Here is a 25,946-nt window from a genome sequence, read left to right as displayed (position 1 = left end):
TTGCTGCCAGTGCCTCAGGCAGCAGCATCACAATGTAGGCAAACAGATACAGGTTAGTCAAGAGCATCTTAATGTTGTGCCCCATTTTTCCCCACCAAAGGTGGGGGAGGGAGGGGGAGAGGGCAAAGGAGGACTACTTCAGCTCCTGATTCCCACAGCTGCAAAAATAAAGGAGGCTTAAAGCTTATGGAAAGACAAGGGCTGTTATGTTTCCCAGGGCTGCTAATCTTCAATGGATGCTGTAAACTGTCCTGTGAGATACTCAATGTGTGAAGTTTTCAGCAATGCAAAGCTTGTACTCATTCATGTGGAAAATACAAAATGTCCAGATTATGAAGCTTTTTTTTTTTTTTTTTTTTTTCTATGAAAGTATTGTTAATGTGGCTGCTAGCACCGTGTGTAGCCTGAGAGGAGCCCACCTGCCTCATGGTGGACTCTTTCAGAAACAGGTGGAAAATGCTGATGTTAGGCTCCTCCAATTCCAGTTTGTGGTATGGTCTTCCTCTTTATTAGCTGATGATTTTTGTCCACTCTCATTCCTGAGCATCTGCTCTTTGTCCTTTGAAGGATCAGAGCATTAACCTCAATTCTTTCAGTCATGACAAAGGAGATGTTCTGTTAATATCAAAACAAAAAATAAGTAGTAAATCAAGAGTTTTTCAAACTTTCTAAAAGAAGTAGGTTAAAACAATATTTTAAGTAGGCTTTAGTAGCAGAAATACACTTTGGGATTTTTGCTTTTGTCATAGCCAAGCTTAGGAATAACAGTTGTATTTTAGCAAAATCTGAAACACATGTTCTTACTTTTCTTCCAATAAGCCAAGATAGTTTTTAAAATCGATACTAAAAATGTGTGTTCTGATCTGGTATGAACCGGTGGATGACAAAGCCCTGGAAATAACTGTATTGTGTTCTTGTCAGGGTCTTCGTTTTTCATTAGTTATAGGAGTTTCTTTAGTGTTTTCTTTACCTTTCTCAAAGGACACCAACACTCTTAGCAATTGGCAATAGTAGTAGAAATCTAGTTCTGCTTGAAAAAGCAGGAATCAAGTTTTCTGTGCCCTAGGCTGCATGTAATACTGTGACTTTCAATCTGGCAGATAGCAGGATATCGTAACGTGTCCTACTGCCTGACTGGGTATCCCTTAAGAACCAACTCTCAATTACTGTTTCTGTTTTTTGTTTCCAAATAACTTTCTTCACGTGGGATATTTTGCAGGAACTAAAAGGAAAGATGTTTGATCCGTTCCTCCCAAGAGTGCCAAATAAGTTTAAATAGAGATTTCTCAATTCACTTTTAAAGAAAGTCATGGTTTTCTTGAGAATATGTCCAGCCAAATCAAGATCAAAACTGAGGCAGATTTTACAAAATCAGCAATCTGGTAATGACCTGAGTATTGACAGACATGGACCTTGGAAAGCTTCTGTCACAAACTCTTAAAGTACTTCTGTGGGGGCTCAACAGGGTAGTGGTGAGCGGGGTAAAATGAGAATGTTACTCAGAGAGACGAGACTACATCTTCCAGCAACAACACTACCCTCTTGAGGTATAGCCCAGTTTTGACTGAAAAGTTATGACTATTTTCCATTTAGATTCATTCTTAAGGCAGATTTTATTAGCTGAAATATACCTGATCAAAAAGGCATAACACTTTCCTGCTAGTGGGAGCCCAGCTTCAAGGAAATGTTCCATTGCCTTCTCCTTAGAGAGAAAGCAGTGACTTGCAAGCTAGCTTTATGGTCTATCTATCCATAATTGGAAAATTCTTCTGAGTCTTTATTCTCTCACTTTTTACACAGTGTAAATGGGGGAAACCAAATATTTGAAAATTATTATAATCCTCTCTTTGACAAGTTAATGTTGCTTAATTTAGTCTTTATTTTCCAGCTGCATTTTGACATTAAAAAGGCTGGAAAAACAATTTGTTTTGCCTGCAGTTAATTTACCCCAGGAAAGATGAAATTGTTTTTGTAGATTACATTCTTTTGCAGTTATGTTCTCTTTTCTTTTACTTCAGATGTGTTGAAATCTTGTTAACTGGGATCCCAAGTTCTCATTCACCTGTAGTCTGTACTCTAGCTTCCCATATATAAAATAAAACTCTGATTTGTTCTTTTACACCTTGTAACAATCCTATTCTCTGTGAACTTTCTGACCTCTCCATTGCTGAAAAAAAATCACAGTGATGAGAATAATGTCTATTGACTTTGTCAGAATAGCATGTCGGATGTCTACTAGTAATAAAAGAATTACCATTTTTCATTAAGAGCATCAGCTTCATAAACAGTAACTATTCACTAGTAGTTTTCAGAAGAGTGGCATTCGTTGTAATTCACTGTGTCAAAGGAAGATCTCATTAATGGTAAAAGGTGAATGAAATACAATCTAGCAATTTCTGTTGAGTATACCAACAACACTTTTATTATTTATTTATTTAATTATTTATTTATTTATTATTTTATGTTATTTACATAATGAGAAGGACTGAATTTCCAAATCACAAAGATTGACAAAAAAGAACTAGTATTATTTTAGACTACATAAGCATTAGTATTTTTTTTCAGATCTGTTCTTGACTTGTAATCAAACAAAATATTTATGCTTTCAGACAAACTGTCAAGAAGATTAGGACGTATATTTTCAAATGAAATGGAACTCTCATTGGAAGCAGTCACAATTACAACATAAGGTCTTTAGTTTTATGTGATTTTGTAATCTTGGCAGCAAGCATAGTCTTTTGTTACTGAAAAAAATGTTTGAAAGCCGAATTTAGAAATCCTCAGCAGTTTTCTTTCTTGCTTTGGAATAGAAATAAAAAGTTCTTATGAAATGTCAAAGCGCTTGAGAAGTCATCAATACTTGCATCTTTTCTCTCTTCCCTACTGTTTTGTAACCAGAACACTTGTCCTTGTGCATTGTCTTCATTTCCAAAGAGTAGGCTGCTCAAAGGAAGTTTTACTACTCCTATGTACCTAAATATACCATCCTGTCAAATCTCTAAAGGATACCAGTCAGAGAACTTAAGACCTTTCATTTGGTGTTGTTGACTAAATTTGACATTGGCATTGTGATCTGGTGTTTGTAAATTCAACAGATGTTAATGATTTCAGTTGTGAACTGGTCTTAATTATAGAACTGATGTAATGTTGTTAAACAATAATAACAAAAAATGTTTATTTAGGAAGCTGCTTAGCTGTTTAATGACACATTCATAGAAATATAATTGACATTTATGTTTCTACAGTCATCCATATAGAACTGGTGGTGACCTCAGGTTATATCAACCTGCTACCCTTATAGAGAATGTATTCACTAAGTTGATTAGAAACGTTAATGTCAAGTTCAAGTTGCTTGATGGAGAACAACTTCGTGATGACTTAAGTATGAAACTGTAATTTTTCACTGTAAATCTGCAGAATATCTCACTTGATAAGGAAACAAGGTGATAGAAATGGGGGTTTGGAAAGGCATGTGCCTTGCATGCATTTTATCAAATCACTTGATTTAGTCTATCATCCAAGTCTCAGGCTATGGATGATTAAAAAAAATCAAAATGATGTCTCTGTTGTCAGTTCCCAGACTTGATTTTAAAAACAATTGTGATACCAATTAATATTTTATGTCCCCTCTTAAAACACTACAGAATACTTTTAATTTTACAAAATTGAATAAGAAAACAAAATTACATTTTTTTTCTGCATACTTTTCATGAGAAACCATGGTTTCGTCTTTCATCAAAGGTGGATAAAAGACACCAGGAAGCCCTAACTCTGATTCAAACTGTGATAGCCATCTATTTCTCTTTCTCCTCATACTCCATTTCAGCCCCTCTGAGATCTTGTTTTCTTGTTTATTTCTGCTCTGAACTCTAGTGCCAAAGCAATGGTTGTGTTTAACTTCATTCTGGAAGCCAGAATTACAAATGTTCTCAAGTTATCTTAATAGCCTTGTCTTTGAGTTTAAAATGGGGAAAAAAAAAAATGTGATTTACTGACTGCTAAAGAAAGCAGGAGGGGAAAGGGCTAATTATCAAAACCAAAACCTAAGGTCAAAACATAGCATTTCAATAGGCAATAGCAGTCTGATAAATCTTAATCTTGTTAATCACTATCAAAACAATTTTCTAGTGTCCTTCAATTAAAGTGGAAAAGCACAATGAGATGTGAATACTCTAATACACAACTGGAGAAATAATAAAAATATTGGTACAGCAGAGAATTTGAACAGAGATCAGCAGGCACTGTGGTTATTGAGCTGAATGGGGACATTCAGGTTGAACACAAGTCCTGTAGAGGTCTCTGGCAGTGCTGCTTCACTGTGATCTGGATATTAAGTCTGTCACTTCTGCTGCTATGTAGAGAAATTATTATGTGAAACTAATATGTCCTGTAAGCAGATGTATCTCCTAAACTGGAGTACATCACTCTTCTGGTGCTAAACTTTAAATGCTGTAGACCTGCTTTTTAAAACTACAGGATGCTCGTGTCTAAGTGGAAACAGGCGAAAAGTATCTCTGAAAAGCTGGCTGGGAGTTTTTTCAAGTTGTGTAGTCAAACTAATAAACGGCATGTGATGACTATGCTATGTTTACACTATGTAATGACTCGCTAGTTTGTGAAATTGGTGATAAAACTTTTGTTGTCAAGTGCTCAAAATTTACAGTTGGCAGGCACCAGCTAAGTTGCTTGCTTACATTATTTGTGTAATTTAGTATAGAATCATTTCCTGTGATAGCAAAGCAAAGTACACAGGATTTTAACTTAGCTTTGACAGAAAGCATTGCTAAGTGATACAAACTTGCATGCAGGTGAACTATCACTGTTTACGCAGAAGAAACAACACTCGGATATGGAACCATCACAATCTGTGCCTAGCTAGGAAGATTAGAGCAGACATTTTGTTGCATTACTGATGCCATGTTCCAGTCTTAAGTGAGTTGAAATTTCTCTTCTTTTTGTTCGAAATTCTGCTTATTATTTTGCAGGTGAGAATTTAATAACTTGCATTAGAACCTGAGGGTGAATTTTGCAGGTACCCTATGAGTGCTATTTGCAGATTCTCATCTTAACTCATTTTTGTTCCTTTTAGTTTTTTACAATCAGTGGAAAAATATGTGTTGATTTCAAATGCTTTGCTGACTTGCTGACTTTCATAGCTGTGTAATAGCATAGGTTTTCCCTAATCATGTATGTGTGTTAAGACATCTTGCCTAGATATTCATTAAATAAACTAACATGCTTGATTTTGTCTGCAGTGGATAAAGGAACGCCATAACATAGTCACATCCATCAGCAGAGTGTTGGTGGAAGAATTAGCCAACCATCAGGCGGCACTGAGCAGTTAAAGTTGAAGTCATAGTTGGCTGGCAGCAGTACACATCAGCAGCCTTGTGATACTGGATTCATCCACATATGTCAAACAAGTCCGAACATTTGAACACTAAAATCATGAGTCTAATTTTACTGTCAAAGTAAACTTCTGATTCCAAGTTATAGTCACCTGGTTTGTGCTTCTACATTTGAAAGTGGAAAATGTCTTTAATGGCACTTTTAATGGTTCGCCAGGAGCACGGCGAACAGGACGGGCAAACAGGGCGTGGCGCATCAGAAGGGCGGGGCGCGGCAGTTTGCACGGCAGTTCGCGCAGGCAGGGCGAGCAGGGAGGGTGGAGAGGGCAGAGTTTCCCCCCGCCCATAAGAACAACACCTTTAATGGCTGTCGACCGCTAACTAGGCTGCAATGGTCTACACCAGGCAGACTGCTCTCTCTAGAAAGTCTGTATCCACCCAGACTGACCACCTGCTCAACAATGTGGCAGTTCAGGTCTCTGGGTGCAGGGAGTGTCTGAGCCTGTTGCTGCCATCTGAGGGAGGCAGAGGCTCCGTGTGTGTGAGTTGCGAGCAGGTGGATGACCTAGTCTGCCTGGTGGCAGAACTCAAAGAGGAGGTGGATAGGTTGAGAGCTATCAGGGAGTGTGTGCGGGAGATAGACTGGTGGAGCGACTCCGTGCAGGGCTTGGAGAGGTACCAGGGCGAGACACCCCAAATGGGGGTGGACCCCCTGCCCTGTCGCTGTCAGGCAGAGGGAGGCGACCTAGGAGTTGAGGAGGAATGGAGACAGGTCCCTGCTCAGCCTTGCAGGCAACGCATCCCCCCACTGGCCCCTTCTTCCCAGGTGTCCTTACATAACAGATTTGAGGCCCTGGAGCTTGAGAGGCCGGTGAGTGAGGACGAGGTAGAAAGTCTACCCAGGAGGATGCCTAGGGCGAGGAAGCTGACTCCACGCCGCAAGACAGCCTCCACCAAGAAAGACAGAAGGGTGATCGTTGTAGGTGACTCCCTTCTCAGGGGAACAGAGGGCCCTATTTGTCGACCAGACCCTACCCGTAGGGAAGTCTGCTGCCTCCCTGGGGCCAGGGTCAGGGATGTTGCCAGAAAGCTTCCCAACCTGGTTTGCCCCTCTGACTACTACCCTCTTTTGATAGTCCAGGCTGGCAGTGATGATATTGAAGAGAGAAGCCTGAAGGCTATCAAACGGGATTTTAGGGGACTGGGACGGTTAGTGGATGGAGCGGGAGTACAGGTGGTGTTTTCGTCCATCCCTGCAGTGGCAGGGAGGTGTACTGAGAGGACACAGAAAGCCCACCTGATTAACACGTGGCTTAGAGGCTGGTGCCAACACAGAAATTTTGGGTTTTTTGACCATGGGGCGCTTTACTTGGCACCCGGCCTGGTGACCGCAGACGGGTCCCTGTCTCCAAGGGGAAAACGGATCCTAGCCCAGGAGCTGGCAGGGCTCATTGAGAGGGCTTTAAACTAGGAAAGAAGGGGGACGGGGCTGAAATAAGTCTTGTTGGAGCTGTACCAGGGGGAACAATGGCAAGGCCGGGGGAGAAGGCAATGGCCCGACTAAAGTGCATCTACACTAATGCACGCAGCATGGGTAACAAACAAGAGGAGCTGGAAGCCATCGTGCAGCAGGAAGGCTATGACTTGGTTGCCATCACAGAAACGTGGTAGGACCACTCTCATGACTGGAGTGCTGCAATGCCTGGCTATAGGCTCTTCAGAAGGGACAGGCAGCACAGGAGGGGTGGTGGTGTGGCTCTCTATATTAGAGAGTGTTTTGATGTTGAGGAACTTGAGGCTGGGAATTATAAGGTTGAGTCTCTTTGGGTTAGGATCAGAGGGAAGGCCAACAAGGCAAGCATCCTGGTGGGGGTCTGTTATAGATCACTGAACCAGGATGAGGAGACGGATGAGGAGTTCTACAGACAGCTGGCAGAAGTTGCAAAATCATCAGCGCTTGTTCTTGCGGGGGACTTCAACTTCCCAGACATATCCTGGAAGCACAACACAGCCCAGAGAAAGCAGTCTAGGAGGTTTCTGAAGAGCGTGGAAGATAGCTTCCTGACGCAGCTGGTTAGAGACCCTGCCAGGGGAGGTGCCCTGCTAGACCTTCTGTTCACAAACAGTGACGGACTGGTGGGAGATGTGGGGGTCGAGAGCTGTCTTGGGCAGAGTGACCACGAAATGGTTCAGTTCTCTATTCTTGGCGAAGTCAGGAAGGGGACCAGTAAAACCACTGTCTTGGACTTCCGGAGGGCTGACTTTGAGCTGTTCAGGACACTGGTTGGCAGAGTCCCTTGGGAGGTGGTTCTGAAGGGCAGAGGAGTCCAGGAAGGCTGGGCACTCTTCAAGAAGGAAATCTTAATGGCTCAGGAGCAGTCTGTGCCCACGTGCCCAAAGACGAGCCGGCGCGGAACTAGACTGGCCTGGCTGAACAGAGAGTTGTGGCTCGAGCTTAGGAGAAAAAGGAGGGTTTATAATCTTTGGAAAAGAGGGCGGGCTACTCAAGAGGACTATAAGGCTGTTGCGAGGCTGTGCAGGGATAAAATTAGAAAGGCCAAAGCTCATCTGGAGCTCCATCTGGCTACTGCCGTTAAAGATAACAAAAAATGTTTTTACAAATACATCAACACAAAAAGGAGGACTAAGGAGAATCTCCATCCTTTACTGGATGCGGGGGGAAACTTAGTTACAAGGGATGAGGAAAAGGCTGAGGTACTCAATGCCTTCTTTGCCTCAGTCTTTAGCGGCAAAACCAGTTGTTCTCTGGATACCCAGTACCCTGAGCTGGTGGAAGGGGATGAGGAGCAGGATGTGGCCCTCACTATCCACGAGGAAATGGTTGGCGACCTGCTACAGCACTTGGATGTACGCAAGTCGATGGGGCCGGATGGGATCCACCCGAGGGTACTGAGAGAACTGGAGGAGGAGCTGGCCAAGCCGCTTTCCATCATTTATTGGCAGTCCTGGCTATCAGGAGAGGTCCCAGTCGACTGGCGGCTAGCAAATGTGACGCCCATCTACAAGAAGGGTTGGAGGGTAGACCTGGGGAACTATAGGCCTGTTAGTTTGACCTCAGTGCCAGGGAAGCTCATGGAGCAGATTATCTTGAATGTCATCACGCAGCACTTGAAGGGCAACCAGGCGATCAGGCCCAGTCAGCATGGGTTTATGAAAGGTAGGTCCTGCTTGACTAACCTGATCTCCTTCTATGACCAAGTGACGTGCCTGGTGGATGAGGGGAAGGCTGTGGATGTGATCTACCTTGACTTCAGTAAGGCTTTTGACACCGTTTCCCACAACATTCTCCTTGAGAAACTGGCTGCTCGTGGCTTGGACTGGCGTATTCTTCGTTGGGTTAAAAACTGGCTGGATGGCCGGGCCCAAAGAGTCGTGGTGAATGGAGTCAAATCCAGTTGGAGGCCGGTTACTAGTGGAGTCCCCCAGGGCTCAGTGCTGGGGCCGGTCCTCTTTAATATCTTTATCAATGACCTGGAAAAGGGGATCAAGTGCACCTTCAGTAAGTTTGCGGATGACACCAAGTTAGGTGCGTGTGTCGATCTGCTTGAGGGAAGGAAGGCTCTGCAGGAGGATCTGGATAGGCTGGACCGATGGGCTGAGGTCAACTGTATGAAGTTCAACAAGGCCAAGTGCTGGGTCCTGCACCTGGGGCGCAACAACCCCAAGCAGAGCCACAGGCTGGGAGATGAGTGGTTGGAAAGCTGCCTGGCAGAGAAGGACCTGGGAATACTGGTTGATAGTCGGCTGAATATGAGCCAGCATTGTCCACAGGTGGCCAAGAAGGCCAACAGCATCCTGGCTTGTATAAGAAGCAGCGTGGCCAGCAGGTCTAGGGAAGTGATTGTCCCCCTGTACTCGGCTCTGGTGAGGCCGCACCTCAAGTACTGTGTTCAGTTTTGGGCCCGTCGCTACAAGAAGGACGTGGAGGTGCTCGAGAGAGTCCAGAGAAGGGCAACGAGGCTGGTGTGGGGTCTGGAGAACAAGTCTTACGAGGAGCGGCTGATGGAGCTGGGATTGTTCAGCCTGGAAAAGAGGAGGCTCAGGGGAGACCTTATCGCTCTCTACAGGTACATTAAAGAAGGCTGTAGCAAGGTGGGGATTGGTCTATTCTCCCACATGCGTGGTGACAGGACGAGGGGGAATGGGCTAAAGTTGTGCCAGGGGAAGTTTAGGTTGGATGTTAGGAAGAACTTTACTGAAAGGGTTGTTAGGCATTGGAATGGGCTGCCCAGGGAAGTGGTTGAGTCACCATCCCTGGAGGTCTTTAAGAGACGTTTAGATGTAGTCCTTAGTGATATGGTTTAGTGGAGGTCTTGTTAGTGTTAGGACGGAGGTTGGACTAGATGATCTTGGAGGTTAGACGATTCTGTGATTCTGTGACTCTGTGGCGCTGATGTTCAGTGCAGGTCACCACTAAATCACAAGGATAGCAAAGCTTGTAAGTGTATCTATTTTCTTCTATTCATAGAATAGCACATTGCTGTAGCACATTATACTCTCAGAGGTATTTTGTAATATGGACTCTCAAGTGATATTTCTTACATTTTTTTCAGGTTTGATTCTCAGTGTTCCTGAACTTGTGTAGATATTTACACTTCATTAAAACGAATGCAAAATTCAACTCCTTTTATGGGTCATTTTTTATATTTTATTTACATTATTTCCCACTGGGGAAATTCATTGCATAAAAGAGAGCAACAGTCACTCAAATCTTTTATGTCAGCACACCGATTCTAAGCTTTTTCTTTGAGTCTTTTTCTTTGAAACTTTTTTGATATGATTCTCACTGGGTGCACAAGTTGTATTTTATCATTTAAAGTGATATGTATGCTCTTGTATGTAGCATGAATATTGAGGACTATCGAGAACAAGGTTTGGCTTCCCTGAGTATTTATGCATGTCCCTTTGAAACATGCATTTGATAAATCTTTGTGCTGAAGTATGCTCACTACCTGGGCATTCAGGGTGAATAAAGAAGTGATGTCAGGATGACCAGAAATAATACTTTAAAACCTAACTGCCAGTCATTATGTGTAGCTGTATTGCGCTGCCTTTCACAACGCTGCAGTTTTGGTCAACTTCTGTCCATTCTGATATTTATAAAGCATGGATTTTCTGTGGTAACCAGACCAACATACCAAGGAAAGGAATAGATTTGTATAAGTCTGTAAGTTTAAAACTTTCAAATGTTCTTTATTCTTTTACCAACAAAAAACAAGAGTGTTTCTACAGTGAAGAATGTTAATTAGGTAAAGACAACTTGATCCTGAGACTTAGTGAGTCAAATTCTGGGACAAAGGGTTGCTCTGAAAAACTAATATCAAGGTGCAATATTTTCCTCTCCGTCAGTGTCTTCAGGAGTCCTGGGTCCTTGGCTTCTGATTAAAATTGCCACAGTAATATGAAGAACTCTGATTAGTTCCTGTTGGATCCTGGAGGAGTTATATGTTCTGGACACATTAGGGGAGTTAAGATGTCTGAGGATTATTGGCATGTAGGTGGTCTATAGTGAAACTCTAACTAGCTTAACTGAAGTTAAATGCAATTTTTTGCATAGTGATATACATCTTTTTCCTGTTCTCTCTTTTGTGGTTTAAAAGTCCTGACACATATTGTCAAAGTAAGGTAAGTCAGGATTAGTATGGTAAAAATATGGGAATAGTTCTTTATTTTACATAGAATAGAAGTAATACAAATTGTTTTCTTTTTCTATTTTTTTTAAATGGGAATCCTTAAAAAACAAGCAACCAAACAAATAATAAAAAAAAAAACCTCTGTGCAGCTTAAGGTAGATGCTTACCTGACTTGGAACCTTTGCAGAGAAGCTCATATGCACTTAGGTGTCATTCTTGCATGGAAAACTTCGTCTGCTTTTGGCTACCAGTGAACAGTCATCAAAAATTCAGAATTCAAACTTCATATAAATCAGGAATACTGTTTTGGATATTCACAGGACTCATCCAAATACATTGGCTCTGGAAAATATTGTTGTACATGAGGAGATCAACAGTTTATTCGCTAGCCATTAAACGAAAGAAAGGGAAAAAAAATCCTTCTTTCTCTGCATATAACAACTCTTAGCATCAATGCTGCTCCTAAAGCAAGCAAAACAAACAAACAAACAAATAAGAGGAAATAATGTAAATTGTTTTAATGAGGAGTGTCTCCCTCTAGACGGGATTAATGGTTAGGGAATATGAAGACTGTCACACCCATTTTATTCCCTCCTCTTATTTTCCCTCTCTGCCATCCTGGTTAGTTCACCATGCCTGATTTTAACAACAAAAGATGCTAGTCAAAGAATGTACATAGTTTTAAAAGCTTTTGTTTGTGATACTTGGCAAATTGCAATATTTGGCTGTTCCCCAATTATTCGTACCACATTTACCATTTATTTTTCTGCCAGTGAATGTAATAGTCTTTTTGTAACCCCCTATCCCAAAAGTAAATTAAAAACAAGCTCAAAATAACATTGTGGTTTTTTTAAGCATATTTTTTTTTAATTGTGGCTGCTCTCTTCCATCCAGAGAGAAGGAATAGAGAAGGCTAGAAACAACGTAAGATTCACATCCAAATCTTGGCTTCAGATAAATGGCTTTGTTAATGTTGAATTTGCCAAGATTTTAGGATTACTTCTTGCTGAAAGGAGGGAAAAAAAAACTCTTTGTTACCAGAAATTAAATACTGAATGACATCATTAGGACTCAGCAAAATCCTGGGATACTGTGCAACACTGGCTTCCATTTCTTTCTTCTTTAGCTCTGTTCCTCTTCCTTCTTCTTTAACATTTCTTAAATAGGAATACCAGTGCTCAAAGTCATTACACTGGTGATAAACCATAAGCCACCTGGCCTTGTTTAAATAAATGTAATTCAAGTACACACATACCAAAAAAAAAAAAAATGGATCTTGTTTACTGGGGTGTATTTAATCTGCATGGAAAAGTACTATTTTAACAAAAGTAAAGAAAAACGATGATATTTGATGGCTTCTGGAGGGAAGAAGGAGGGAAGAAGGAGAGGGTGGATACCACACACCTCTCACTGTCACTGTATTTCCCAAACTTCTTATACTGCAAGGTAGCATTCAAGAATGAAAGTCCTGACACTGCAAAGATTTATTCATGTTGCAGGTCATCATGATCGAAGCAAATAGGGCCTCTCAGGCTATTTAAGGTAAAGGCCCTTCCAGGTGTCTTCAGATAAAGGCTTTGATTCTTTTGGAACATGCTGAGAATGTTCCTCTGAAACTGTTTGCTTATTTTTGTTAATTTATTTTCCTTTCAAATACTGTATTGTGACAGAGGGCATGGTGCTAGTTCCACATCAGTCTAAACTGAAAGTTACCCCATTGAACTGAATACACTTGGAACTGTAAAGGAGAGATTTAAAATCAGGTTGTGAAGTATTAGTCACCAAAATAATTCAGTGGTTTAGAAAATTAAAAGGGATTCACTCTATCTAGTACCTTTAATGAAGCAAATTCTAGGTTTGCACATGGGTTTCAGACAGATTTTACCCCACTGTAGTAATTGCAGATGAATGCTGAGTACTTTGGGGCTGGCATTACAACAGACGAAGAACATGCCACTGGCCTGATTCTCATGTCACTCAGGTGCCAAGACTACACAGAGGATTGCATGGCACTGGTCTGCAGGATTGGACTCAAAGTTCTTCAGTGCCAGCTGCTGTGTCTGAGCTGCTTTCCAAAAAATGTAGTCTGGATCATCTGGTAACTTCTTTCATAGAATTTTATTTCAGAATAAGTGGATTTCATTTTCTCTTTTTAATTAAAAAGAAAACAATGAAAAACTGTTTGACCATAATTGCAAGGCACATACAGCCCTTGAGTCTTAATTCACTTTAGCTGGCCTAGGCTTTTTTTATTTATTTTGCAAAATGATTAGTAGTGTCATTTTGTGACCCCATGTTATTTAGCTGATACTGCTTGCACCTCTTGTGGGGTCAGAAGGCCTGACTGTGGCATGTGATCAGGATGCTTGGTGGGCTCTGATCAGTCATTTACTTTCTTGTAATGCAAGGGCCTGTTTAGTTTGACACTTGTGCTGCTGTCAGAGGCAATGAGGGTTAGCAGTTGTGGTGACAAATTGGTTTTGACAAGCTTAATGACCCCAACGAAGAAAAGTCTGCAGCCTTGATAGCAACTGCAAAATAATTGGTTAGCTCAGCCAAACAGGGAATGTGTTAAAATCCCAAATCCTCTCTGGCAGGCCAATTACACCATTCAGCGAAAGGGTGGAAGGTTGCCATTAGTTTCTATAGCTATACAAAAGCATCAACAGGCTGTATTTCAATCAATTCAATCTGATTTGGTGGGACATCAGGACACTGGAGGAAACAACTGTGCCTTTCAAGCAGTATTCATACTATAAATTGAAGCTGAAAGCAAAGAGCAATCTTGGTAAGAGTCCCTTAAACCCATATGGAGAATAGTGACTTGGAAAGTTTCAGGTAAGTATATGTATGTATCTATATTGAATTGCTAAATGCAAAAGACTTATTCAGGTTTTCCACAGGTTTTCTGACTGTAAGACAAAGCAACAAAAGTCCAGGAATAAACATGGTGCAAGTAACAGAGTAACAGTTGTTGTGCACTTAATGGAGGGTGTTTAATGTCTGTTAGTATTCATAAAGGGAATATTAATTACTGTAGGAGGTTAGTCTTAACCTCAGTTACTCATAACATAACGTATATTGGTTTTGGAAACATAGCAGATGCAGTTAAGCAACAGAAGGTCAGTATTAGCAGAGGCAGCAATAGTGATTAGATGTGTAACCTTCTTAAAAGCAAACGCTAACTGAGGAAACAGAATGTGTAGCACCATCTTCTTATCAGCAATATCATTGTTAATATCATCCTTCTTTCTGGGCTCTGATTCCCATTACAATTAACTATGAAAAAAATAAATAACTCTGTTTCTGCAATTGTTCAGTTTTCTAGAGGAAATAAAACTTGCTAATCCACTACAGCCAGAACTTCCACTGAACTTTCCTTGGGTCAGTTCTGAAAGCTTGAAACTCAGGTGATCTTCAAAGATAAACCACTCTGGTTTGAATGCCTTATTGGTACATAGGATGCAAAGGGGAGAGCAAGAGACAGTTAGACATCACAGATGTTTTTCATGGTGCTGCTGGTGTGGCTGGAGTCAGGAAGTGCTGAGTCCAGCAGGCTCTGACCTGACGAGATCACCCATTCGCTTTAGTTTCTTGATTTTACAGGTCTGTGAAACAGTGCCAGCTTGCCCCTCACTCATATTTCCCTTCATCCACACAGTCTAGTAGAAAAGGTAATGTTATATGGAGATAATCATGCCTGTATACAAAGCTATCAATAACATATGCCTGTAAGATTTACCGACATACCTTGAAGTGCAGCACTGACATCAGATCTGCTCACACAGTATTCAGACATCTGTCCAGTCAGATGCTGACCTCCTCAACAGTAGTGTAAACATAAAATTATTTTGAAGGAGAAACTCCAGACGGGTACAGTATAGTAGACCACAATTCTGCTGTTTTCTACTGTTTGCATGGTGCACATCAACATGCACTTTTAGCATTGCACTTGATTAGGAGGTGGGTATAAATCCAGGCTCAGTTAGTCTTCTGTTTCTGTTAGCTCTTGTAAGCTTCACCTGATGTTCATCTTTAATTAGTCAGTTTGCTATGTGATTATCCATATTTTTATTACCTGATTTTGTCTTAATGACACAAAGTATTAAAATAGAAAAAAAAAATTATTGTCAGTTAAAAACAACAAGCATGATATTTTTGGCCAGCACTGCAAAAATAGCTCTAATATCTCTTGTAGCTTCTTCAAGACATCATTTCACAGTGGTAAAAGGTTTACTTCAAGGACTATTGAATGCTGTAATGATTTACACTGGATGAGGTAAATGTTCAGTTGCCAAGGGGAAATACATACTCAGAAGTATGCATTGTTCACCAAGGAAAGGAGGAAAAAACCTTTTCATGCACTGGTGATACGTTCTCAGGATAGTTATTTACTGAGCCATCCATTATTTTGCTTTGGTGAAATTCAAAGCTTCTTATCCTTTCCCTCAGAAAGCTGTACAGCTCATCCCCTACTTGTGCCTCTGAACCTGCAGGTATTTTGGTTTTTGTTCTTGTTTGCTATATCTGTGAGCAGCAAAGTTAGGTACAGTCATTAATCTGTTATATCTGTTATCTAAAATGTCCTCCAAGTATTCCACAACCAGCTGTGATGTCAGACATACTGCAGAAATAAATAAATGTCTTTTAACTTACTCACTGAACTTATATTTTACTTGAGGAATGGACATACTTCCTTAACTTAAGTAATACACCATGCCTAGCAATCTGCTTTTTCTTCCTGTTCCTCCTATTTTATGTATCTCCTTCTTCTGCCTCACCTTGCATGCTCTGGACTGGCTTCTCTCATCCAAGCTTTATATTTATTCCCAAAGTATACTGCTTCAGTAAGGTCTGTAAACCCTTCAAGGCTTCTCTCAGAAATTGTATCTGATGCTTGATAAGAACAAAATTCTTATATTCATCAAGACTTGCGAGCACTTCACTAAAACCCTATATTTATTACTTAATTCCTGTATTTATTATTTCTTGCCCTTGATCACTTGAGGTTTACCCTAGCTGAAAACCCCAGTTGCATGGTGAGAACCACTCATGTAAGATGTGTAAGAGACTCATCTACTTACACATTCAAGAGAAAGAAACGCATTGCTAGATGCATTGGAGGATCTGTGCTATAGAGCAATGAAACTAGTTTATTCCCAAATGACTTAGTAATTCTGTTTTTGCATCACTGCCATGTCACTTCTTTCTAGAGCCCCAGGAGAAGAACTGTGTCCAGCACACCTCTAAGCCATGCCTGGCATGAAATAAATGCATGCTTACTTTATTAAACTGCGTAGGCATCTGGTATTTTAAAGGTTGTTCATGGCATGTTAGTGCTGTATGAATGGCTTAACTTTATTGTAGAGACAGATAATAAAGAATGGTGAACACTACAGTATCTTTATTAGCCTATTCCTCCACTTTTCCTCTATTATTTTTTGCAGGGATGGGCAGCTTTTTTTGCCTCACAAGGGAAGTCTCCTGCATTAATCTCTCAGGGTCCCACCACAGACCTTTTGTCACAACAGTTGTTTGCTTAAGGTAGTTTTAAGGGACCAAAATTTCCTGTGTGTAGTTTAAACAAGTGAAGCTTTTTAAGAGGATCCACATGGATTTTATGTTCCATTATTTTCTGCTTTTCGGAACTTGAACCTGCACAGTCCCTGTGACTGGAGGAATAACAGTCAGACTGAGCTCTTTAGGAAAAAAAAAAATAGAAATTATGCGCCCCAACCACAGTTTTACAGCCAGAGAGTTTGTGCCAGCAGCTCTGCTGGGCGTTGTCCTGCTCTGTGCCTTGCTTGGTCCTTTGGATCATGTCCTGTGTGCTCAGCCTTTGCTCTTAACTCCTAATACTTTCCCTGGTACCTAGACACATATGTTGATTTAGCCATGGTCCTGCCTGCTTATCGCTTATCGACCTTATCGCTCTCTACAGTTACCTTAAAGGAGGCTGTAGTGAGGTGGGGATTGGTCTGTTCTCCCACGTGCCTGGTGACAGGACGAGGGGGAATGGGCGAAAGTTGCGACAGGGGAGTTTTAGGTTGGATGTTAGGAAGTACTTCTTTACCGAAAGGGTTATTAAGCATTGGAACGGGCTGCCCAGGGAGGTGGTGGAGTCACCATCCCTGGAGGTCTTTAAAAGACGTTTAGATGTAGAGCTTAGCGATATGGTTTAGTGGAGTGCTTAGTGTTAGGTCGGAGGTTGGACTCGATGATCTTGAGGTCTCTTCCAACCTAGAAATCTGTGTCTGTGTCTGTGTCTGTGTCTGCTTCCAAACCAAGGTCCAGCTCTAATATCTGTACTCACAGATTTTGGATGACATCATCTCAGGCATTATCCCTGACTGGTGACACCCTGACTGCAATGACTTCTATTTGGCCTGGCCACAGCCATGGCCCAACTCAGCCTCACAGCCCCACTCGGACCAGGGCTAGCCCTGCCTGCCCTCAAAGAATGATTTCTGGTGACACCAAATGTCTTTTTCTGTCTGCTGTGATGAATGTCTGTAAGAGATGGGCCTTTCTTTAGCACATAAACTGAATTGTTGATGATGAAGTAGCAACAAACTGAGTTCTTAAGTTGGGATATGAGCTTCAGTGCCATTAAACAGGATCTCAGAAAGCTGTAAGCCCTAACCACCATCTGGAAGGCCATGCTGCTTCCTTATTGTCTTTTCGGATGTTAAGAGGGAGGAAGGATGGGAGGAACTGTTGCCTTCTTTTTCTTTCTTTTTGTATCTATTTCTATGTATTGGTTCATTGCACTTACTAGCATTGTACTGAAAGGAGCAAAACAATTTCTTGAGTTTTCTCTTTTTCACTGTGATGGGATCACAGCAAAAATCTGTCACAAATTGACTTGGCACATAGAGGCAAGTTGATTTTTAGTCATAAACGGAAGATGCCTTTTTCTGCTTTTAGCATTCTTTTTTTACTTATGTTTTTTCTTCTTTTTTTTTTCATAAAATTTCTTCAATTCCATTTTGAATGCAAAGCATTATCAATAGATTTCAGCACATTTTACTGCAAAGAATCAGTAAATCGTATCTAATACCTTAACTTTTCCAGCCTCTGGCCTCTTCTCTTCCATTGGTTTTCTCATCCCTAGCTAACTCATACCCATCATTCAGACCTGTTGGTCATTTTAGAAGTTATTTTCCCTCTGAGGCCACACCACACAGAACTGCAGAACTGCAGAACTGCATTGCCAAGCACCTAAACTCTCGTTATCATCTCACAGTTTTGACTGATTCACTGAACATCCATATGTCCTTCTGTCTTGCCCTTATGAATCTGGAGAGCTTGCTCACCAGGCGGGTTTCTGTAAGCTTTCCAAGCTCTATTTTTAACTCACAGGCTTATAACATGTGGGAGTGTTGTCTGAGTTGTCATGAATTTTGGGATTTAGTTCCAGATAGTCAAAAGCGTGTTATCAGCTGAACAAATCAAATGAAGCAAAAAGCTTCTTTCTGCCTTTATTCTTATTACACTTCCCAGCAGGATGGAAGATTAAAGAATGCATACTCCAGATTCAAAAAGAATTTCTAATTTATGTTCTTTCTCCCTTGTAAGATACAGGCCTTAATCCTTTCTTTAGAACTTTTTTTTTCTTTTTTTTTTTTTTTAACTAAACAACCAGGGCCTAATTGGAAAAAGCTGAGGGTGCTAAGCAGCCAAGAATAGAAAACATTTACTGAGCTGGGAAGTACGTTTTGAATGTTACTGGAAATTTGCATATGGATTACTTTTGGTTAGAAAAGAAACATCCTCTGTCTGTATGCTATTGTGACAAACTCACAGTGATTACAATGCAAGCACTTTTGCCTTATTTTCCACAACTCTTTTCTGCTGTCTCCCTCTCTCAAACCATAAGGTGAATATTCTCCTTTGCTTTGCCGTGAAAAGAGAGCTGAGTAAGTAGCTCCGCTCAGAAGAGGTGAAAGCTAGGATTTTACTGAGCTCCCCTTTAACTGGGGATAAATGGGGAAGAAATAAGCCTGTATTGCTTAATAGCTCAAAATGCGTCTCATTCTAAGCTTTCAGTTGCTTAATTTAATTATTACAGGTAAGAGTGCAGAGACAGGGTCCTGGTATGATATTTAGAATAATTCTGCAGAATCCTACTGTTAATGCCCTACAAGGTGCTGCAGAGCTGTTCAGCTTGCAATACTATGTCGAGGCACTATAATTACCATGGGATTGTGGCCTAAGGATTATGAAACTAATTCTTCATTCCTTGCATATCCCAAATTCCCACTGACTTGAGTGGATGTGATGCATATTGATGGAATGCAGAACTGAGACGTGGTTATTATGACAGAACTGTTATATTATGGGCTGGCAGTAATACACACGTTTAAGGTTAAGACAGTACATTTACTCTATTTTGAGTTTCTTACATTTTTGCTGAACAGAAACTTCAGGGAAGTTTTCTGTTCTGTATTTTTTCAGTAACCATACAGGTACTAATCTGAACACTTTTTCATAGAGCCTCAATCTGATTTAAAACTTGTGCTTTTGCTTCTTATGCTTTCTCTGGGAGAATAAACACTTAGTAAGGGATGTCCCATTTTGGTGTCAGTGAGAGACGTTTTTGTTGCCACTGTTTCTGAGCTAGTATTTTCAGTGAATACTTTATTGGGAAATGCACTTAGGGATCAGTGAAAGCAACGAACAGACTTCTGTCAAAGTCAGAAAATTGTCTCAGCTGAATAAGGAAGAAAGCAATGGGAAAAGTCTAAACATCATTTTCACAATTTCAGAATAAAACTTTTTTTTTTTTTTCAGTAGCATGTTTCTTTTGAAAATTGACAAAAATTATTCTAGAATGTTGTGGGTTTTTTTTTTTAGTTTGTTTGGTTGGTTTTTTAAATTCATAAAATGAACTTTTGGGGGATGGAGGGGCATGTGGGCTGGATTTTAAATGTTAACGTGTATTCTGGATGTCTTGGACAATTCAAGTGGGTGTGATACAACTGCGTACAACTGTACAAATTAACCACTTAAAGTGTTAGAAAATCATTGAGAGGGTTGTCACACACTGGAACAGGCTCCCCAGGGATGTAGTCACGGCACCAAGCCTGTCGGAGTTTGAGAAGTGTTTGGACTGTGCTCAGTCATATGGTCTGAATTTTTGGGTAGACCTGTGTGGTGCCAGGAGTTGGACTCGATGATCCTTATGGGTCCCTTCCAACTCGGGATATTCTATGATTCTATGTTTCTATGAAAATGCTCAATATTTACTGATTAATATGAAGGTAACTTCTGTATGCTTTACATGCCTTCATATAGTTAGAAATATCAAAAGGTAACATTCTTGCTTCCTTTTTATCTACAATTGTTTGGATTAGAATTTCCTAGTAAAATCAGTCTGAGATGGCATTATTGAGATGGAGAGTGATATAAAGAAACTTAAGTAAATACAACTAATACATGTCATGTCTATTCCATAAACAGATGGAAATTCAAAGTTAATGTTATGTTTAAAGGATAGTCAAGTATGCTTATAGACAAGTATCCAAGTATAGAGGATATCCGTAGCTATGAAGATGCTCAGACTATGAGCAGAGACTATGCTCAGAATTCCTAAAGAATTCACTAAAAGGCAGTGCAAGATATGAAACTTTGGAATAATTTATATAAAACAAGATTTCTCTTGGGATGACAACCCCTATTATGTTTTGGTCAACAAGGCATATTTAGTATAAAACTTTATTATTGGCAGAGGTAAAGGCAGTTCAGCTTAACTGCATTCTTTCAGTTCCTCTGTATAATCATATCCTTTGCAGTGTATGTTTCGCTTCAGGTCCTTTGTGTAGATAAGTAATATTTACCCTCTATTCTCTCATTGAAGTTGGAGGGATTCATTAATATAGTAACATTCAAAATGTTATTAAAAGCAAAATGCTAAGTTCCTTGAAAAAAAGCAGACTGGACCCTTCATTTAATTAGATATCTGAGGTTACCATGCTGGAGTTGGGTACATTCTCAATTAAAAAAAAAAAAAAAAAAAAAAAAAAGCAGTTTTGGCAATATAATTTCTTCTGTTTTATGATTTAGCAATCAATCTTTTGGGATCCTTGTACCCATGAAAAGCAGAAGTGAAATGATATGTTTTTAAATACGTTGATAGTATTTGTAGAACAGCTTGCATACTTGTTAGCTGGAAGCTTAAGTCCCAACTTGCATGTTTAGCATGTTTATGGGTAGGGTAGGATGGAGAACTAAAAGAATAATTCCTATTCCTATGTATGGCTGTTCCAGTTACTTTTTTTATATATATATAGAGAGAAAATTGAATGAATCTAATGTGAATTTGGGCAGGGAACTGGGTGAGGAAGAACCATCGAGACTCACATTTCTTTTTCCACGTGAAGTATGGTTTCAGAGAATCCCTGATCTTTTATTCTTTTTTTTTTTCCCTAATATAACAGAGATAAAAATTTTGTCCTTTTTAAGATTCACAACAGCAAAATGCTCCTATACAAAACCACCTTCCCAGTGAGAATGTGATTTACAGTCCCTTGACTTCATGTCTGAAAACCTATTGTCTCTGTTCGTAATATATCTTTGGCATGAGATCTTAATGAGCTATGAACTAAAAAAATGAGATGTATCTCCATGTTTGATTTCATATTGGAGGAGAAGATAGCGTTGCAGCATACAATTTATATACATTTTCAATTTTTATAAATTGTGGAACATATGCACAATTATTGGTTTGTTTGTTTGTTTGTTCCTTGATGAAAGGATATTTAGTTCTTCTGAGTTTAACAGCTGAAATAAATGTTCAGCTTTAGATGACTTTTCTGGGGTTCAGCAAGTAGAGCAAGTAGAGTTTAATAGACACTTTAACAGTGAACAATTTTAGTGTTGTGTAGACTTTTAGTAGAGAAAGCTGCATGAATTGTAATGTTGACTTCAATTCTTAGACTATCAAAGAAAACCTTTTAGAAAAGACAGGGGAGAAGAGAAAGGAAAGAGAAAGACCAGAAAAAAACAGGAGCACTGTCATCCTAAAGGAAGCAATAGAAGAATTTCCATATTGTTCATTCTTCCTGTAATGGTTTCTGTTCCATATAGTTTTTGAATCAGTACCAGCTGGTGTGTTCATTAGTAGTTTCTTTTGAAGGGACTTGTCATAATATTTACCTTCCCTATGGCACCAGAAATAACTTCCAAGGCTGAAATGTCCATGCTTACTAATGAAACTAATGAAAAAAAGAGAGACATTTCCATGGTGAGTGAGTCTCTGACACCTTTATTTCAGGGAACAAATGATATTCAAGGTACTATGCTTAATTTCAGCTGAGGTATTTGTATCTAGGCATGGCATTACCTAGAAAGCAAGAGAATACAGTGTGGTGCAGATCTTGAGTATGTGGAAACTGTGAAGATCTCCAGTGTTGAAATGAAAGAGAAATATGAGCATGCTACATTTATCAAAAACACATAAATGAAAAGACCAATCTGTAAAGAGCGCTCTCATGAGAAGGGAGTATTTTGGGTAGGGACAGTCCCCTACATGTTTTCCTCTTTGACCTTTACTGCAGTTTGGTGGCATACTTAATCCACTGTTCCTACTTGTCCCATCAGAACTGACACCACAGTGTTCTCTGCGACTAGTGATCCCCTCAAAAAAAGATTTAAGTTGATTTTTATTGTTAAGCTTAAGTAATACATCTACATATGGAAATACTCAGCAAAATGTGGACAATGTGACAGATATAGTAAGATTTTGTTCAGAGAGAATGCAAGATGCTAGCCTCTTTTGTGTATCTGACAAACAAAAAAAGTAATCAAATTCACTCTTCTGTATATTAACTTTTTCATCTGCATTAATATATTTTTTGCTATTGATTTCATTGCATTTCTCAGTTATAGCAGCAATATGTAGCTCTTCTTGCTTATAATATACCGAAGTAGACAGATGTATTAGAAAAATGAAATCAGATGAGGATAGAGTGTATTAATCTTCTGTCTAAACACATACACAAAAAAAAATATGTGCTCCTTAGACAAAAGCTCTTACAATATGAGAAGTGCACAATATATAAAGTTTCTTGTAAATCTATTAAATGTAATAAGCTTCTTAGCTTAAAGTGGGAAGTGCAAAGAAGATAAAAAGCCTATACACTTCAGGCTTTTTCATAGACCGTAATTTTGTTTTGTTTTGTTTTCATTTATGCTTTTGTCATGCAGGATCTTAAAATTTTAATGGAATTTGCCTGATGGAAACTACCTGTAGTGAAGATACGTAGTGAAGGAGAGAACCTTTTTTTTTTTCTTTAGGGGAAAAAAGAGTAATTACGTACTGACTTCAACAGGCTTTGGAACAAGTTCTTATTGAATGGTTGGGTAAACAAGCATCTACTATAATCTATGCAATTTATATAAACATACTCTGTCATTATTTACTATAACAAAGAATTCCAAGATATTGTATCATTTCATAAGCTTAACTGTAAAAGAAGAAAAAATTTCCAGCCTTTGCATGGCTTGAGGAAAGTACAGCCTTATATAAGCATTGTGCATCTGCCAAAGCATTCAATCACCATGTCACAAAATGTACTCCATTAAGACAGAAATGGTTGCAGTATAATGAATTCCCCATTTAAACACTTTAAGGGTTAAAAGCACAGCACTCATTTCACATGAAATGAACCTGGGCTTTTAAATCTCAGCTGTGGCATGCAGCGTCCTTGTTGGTGACCACCTGATGTCAGCAGTTTGAATGATGTCTGACACTAATTATGTGTCATTCACAAGATTGCCAGGCAGGAGAGTCTGTGTGAATAAAAAGCTATTTAAAAGGTTTTTATATGAGGTCTTACTCTCAATTTTTTAAAAGCCCTCACATCTCTTGTAAAGCAGCACCCTGCTAATGCTGTTGAGGAAGGGAAATGCTTTTTAAAAGACTATTAATAATGTTTGAAATGCATCATGCTTGTTTGGAAGCCATATAAAAACAGCTTTTACATCTCATTTTATAATAAATGCGAAGCTGGGGAAAGATATTTTGTCCATGTCAGACTACCTGCCTTGGTGCAGACACAGAACCTACCTGGTCACTATATCAGACTATTCAAAATTAATTGACAGATAGACATAAAACATTAGTAAATTATTAATTTGTCATTTATCTAGTAATAAATCTTTTAAAATTGCTACCTGATTACTGAGCAATTGAAGGATTTGTTTGAGGTCTTATGTATGTGATACTCTAGATTTATGTTTTCCTCTGCGATTTTCAGGGATGCTATTCTCTTCATTTGCATATATGCATTCCCATGTGACGGCATTCAGAAATGGCTTATATTTTCTCTAAAATCACTTTCTCCAAAGATTAGGATTTAAAAATGTTATTTGCCATGGATATGGTCAGTTTATTAATATTACTATATCAAGCAAGTCAAGCAGCTAGTAAAATCAATCTCAGACACTTGCCATTGGAAATGGGATCCCATCAAAGTCCAGCCAGCATATCTGTATAAGGCTGAGGCAACATTTTGTACTCTTCTCAAGCAAGCAGACTTATACCAGTTTGGATCTTTTAGCACATTTTTTCTCACTCTGTTCCCAAAGTCTCAGCAGCCAGAAGCAGCAGCAGCCTGGAGTCCTTCACATTAGTAGAGTCCCATTTGTTTCAGTTTTTTCTTCTGTATCCATCAACACTGGAAGGGAGCAACTGTTATCAAGTTGTTACTTCTGCAGTCTGGAATGGAAGAAGGAGAATGTAGAAAACTATTGCAATGACCTGATGGACTTTGCTGAATGATTGCAGTATAAGAATGTGAACTGTAAAACAGACAAATGCAAGCCAACACAAGCAGGAACAAAGAATTCTAGCTTATATTTACAAGATGAGAAATTCTGCCTAGCAAACAATGCATCTGAGAGGGAATTTAATATTACCAAATGTAATCCTCTGTAAAATGCTGTGACTTAAAGGAGGCTAACACAATCCTTGACTGAGGAAAGGAAAAAAGGAAAGGATTGGAAAGGAAAGGATTGGAAAGGAAAGGATTGGAAAGGGAAGGGAAGGGAAGGGAAGGGAAGGGAAGGGAAGGGAAGGGAAGGGAAGGGAAGGGAAGGGAAGGGAAGGGAAGGGAAGGGAAGGGAAGGGAAGGGAAGGGAAGGGAAGGGAAGGGAAGGGAAGGGAAGGGAAGGGAAGGGAAGGGGAAGGGAAGGGAAGGGGAAGGGGAGGGGAGGGGAGGGGAGGGGAGGGGAGGGGAGGGGAGGGGAGGGCAGGGGACGAGAAGGGAGGGGAGGGGCGGGGAGGGGACGAGAGGGAAGGGAAGGGAAGGGGAAGGAAGGGAAGGGAAGGGAAGGGAAGGGGGAAGGGAAGGGAAGGGAAGGGAAGGGAAGGGAAGGGAAGGGGAGAAGGAAGGGAAGGGAAGGGAAGGGAAATAGGAAGGGAAGGGAAGGGAAGGGGAGAGGAAGGGAAGGGAAGGAAAGAAAAGAAAAGGAAAAGAAAAGAAAATAAAAAGAAAAGTAAAAGAAAGGAAAAGAAAGAAAAGAAAAGAAAAAAAGAAAAGAAAAGAAAAGAAAAGAAAAGAAAAGAAAAGAAAAGAAAAGAAAAAAGAAAAAAGAAAAAGCCTGCAATGTGTAAAGAGTTTTTAAAGAAGATGCATCTATGTAGTCATGTGCAATTAGGATTAATGTGGGTTATCCATGGGCTAGCTGGCAAAGCAAGAGTTACATCTGATCTGAACTGTACCCCTGAGAAACTGCTGGTTTTCCTACCTGAGTGAAATAGTAGTAATAAACAAGGCCCAGTCTCACACTGTTACTATGCTCTATGTCCTTGAACCGGAAGTAGTATCCATCATGCTTAATGAGAAGAGATGTGGAAGGTAGAGATCTTGATTCTTTAGCTACTTTTCCACGGCAAGCATGTTTGCTAGGATGAAACTTCTTATCTTGTTGACCTTGTAAA

The 25,946-nt window shown here is 39.9% G+C and overlaps 1 protein-coding gene and 1 long non-coding RNA gene across 11 annotated transcripts in view; one reads left to right on the top strand and one right to left on the bottom strand.

Moving 5' to 3' along the window:
- GLIS3 (GLIS family zinc finger 3) overlaps window positions 1-25,946 on the top strand; it is a 201,059-nt gene that overhangs the window by 103,436 nt on the left and 71,677 nt on the right. The window lies entirely within an intron of this gene.
- Window positions 22,649-24,988, bottom strand: LOC121061777. Its single transcript, XR_005815259.1, has 2 exons — window positions 24,923-24,988; window positions 22,649-24,722 (listed from the first exon to the last, which is right to left on the bottom strand). It is a non-coding gene; the product is annotated as an uncharacterized LOC121061777 (long non-coding RNA).

The sequence above is a fragment of the Cygnus olor genome, chromosome Z, assembly GCF_009769625.2.
Source record: "Cygnus olor isolate bCygOlo1 chromosome Z, bCygOlo1.pri.v2, whole genome shotgun sequence".
Lineage (NCBI taxonomy): Eukaryota > Metazoa > Chordata > Aves > Anseriformes > Anatidae > Cygnus > Cygnus olor.
Note: the sequence above shows the minus strand (reverse complement) of the source record. Positions and strands in the feature narration are given on the sequence as shown.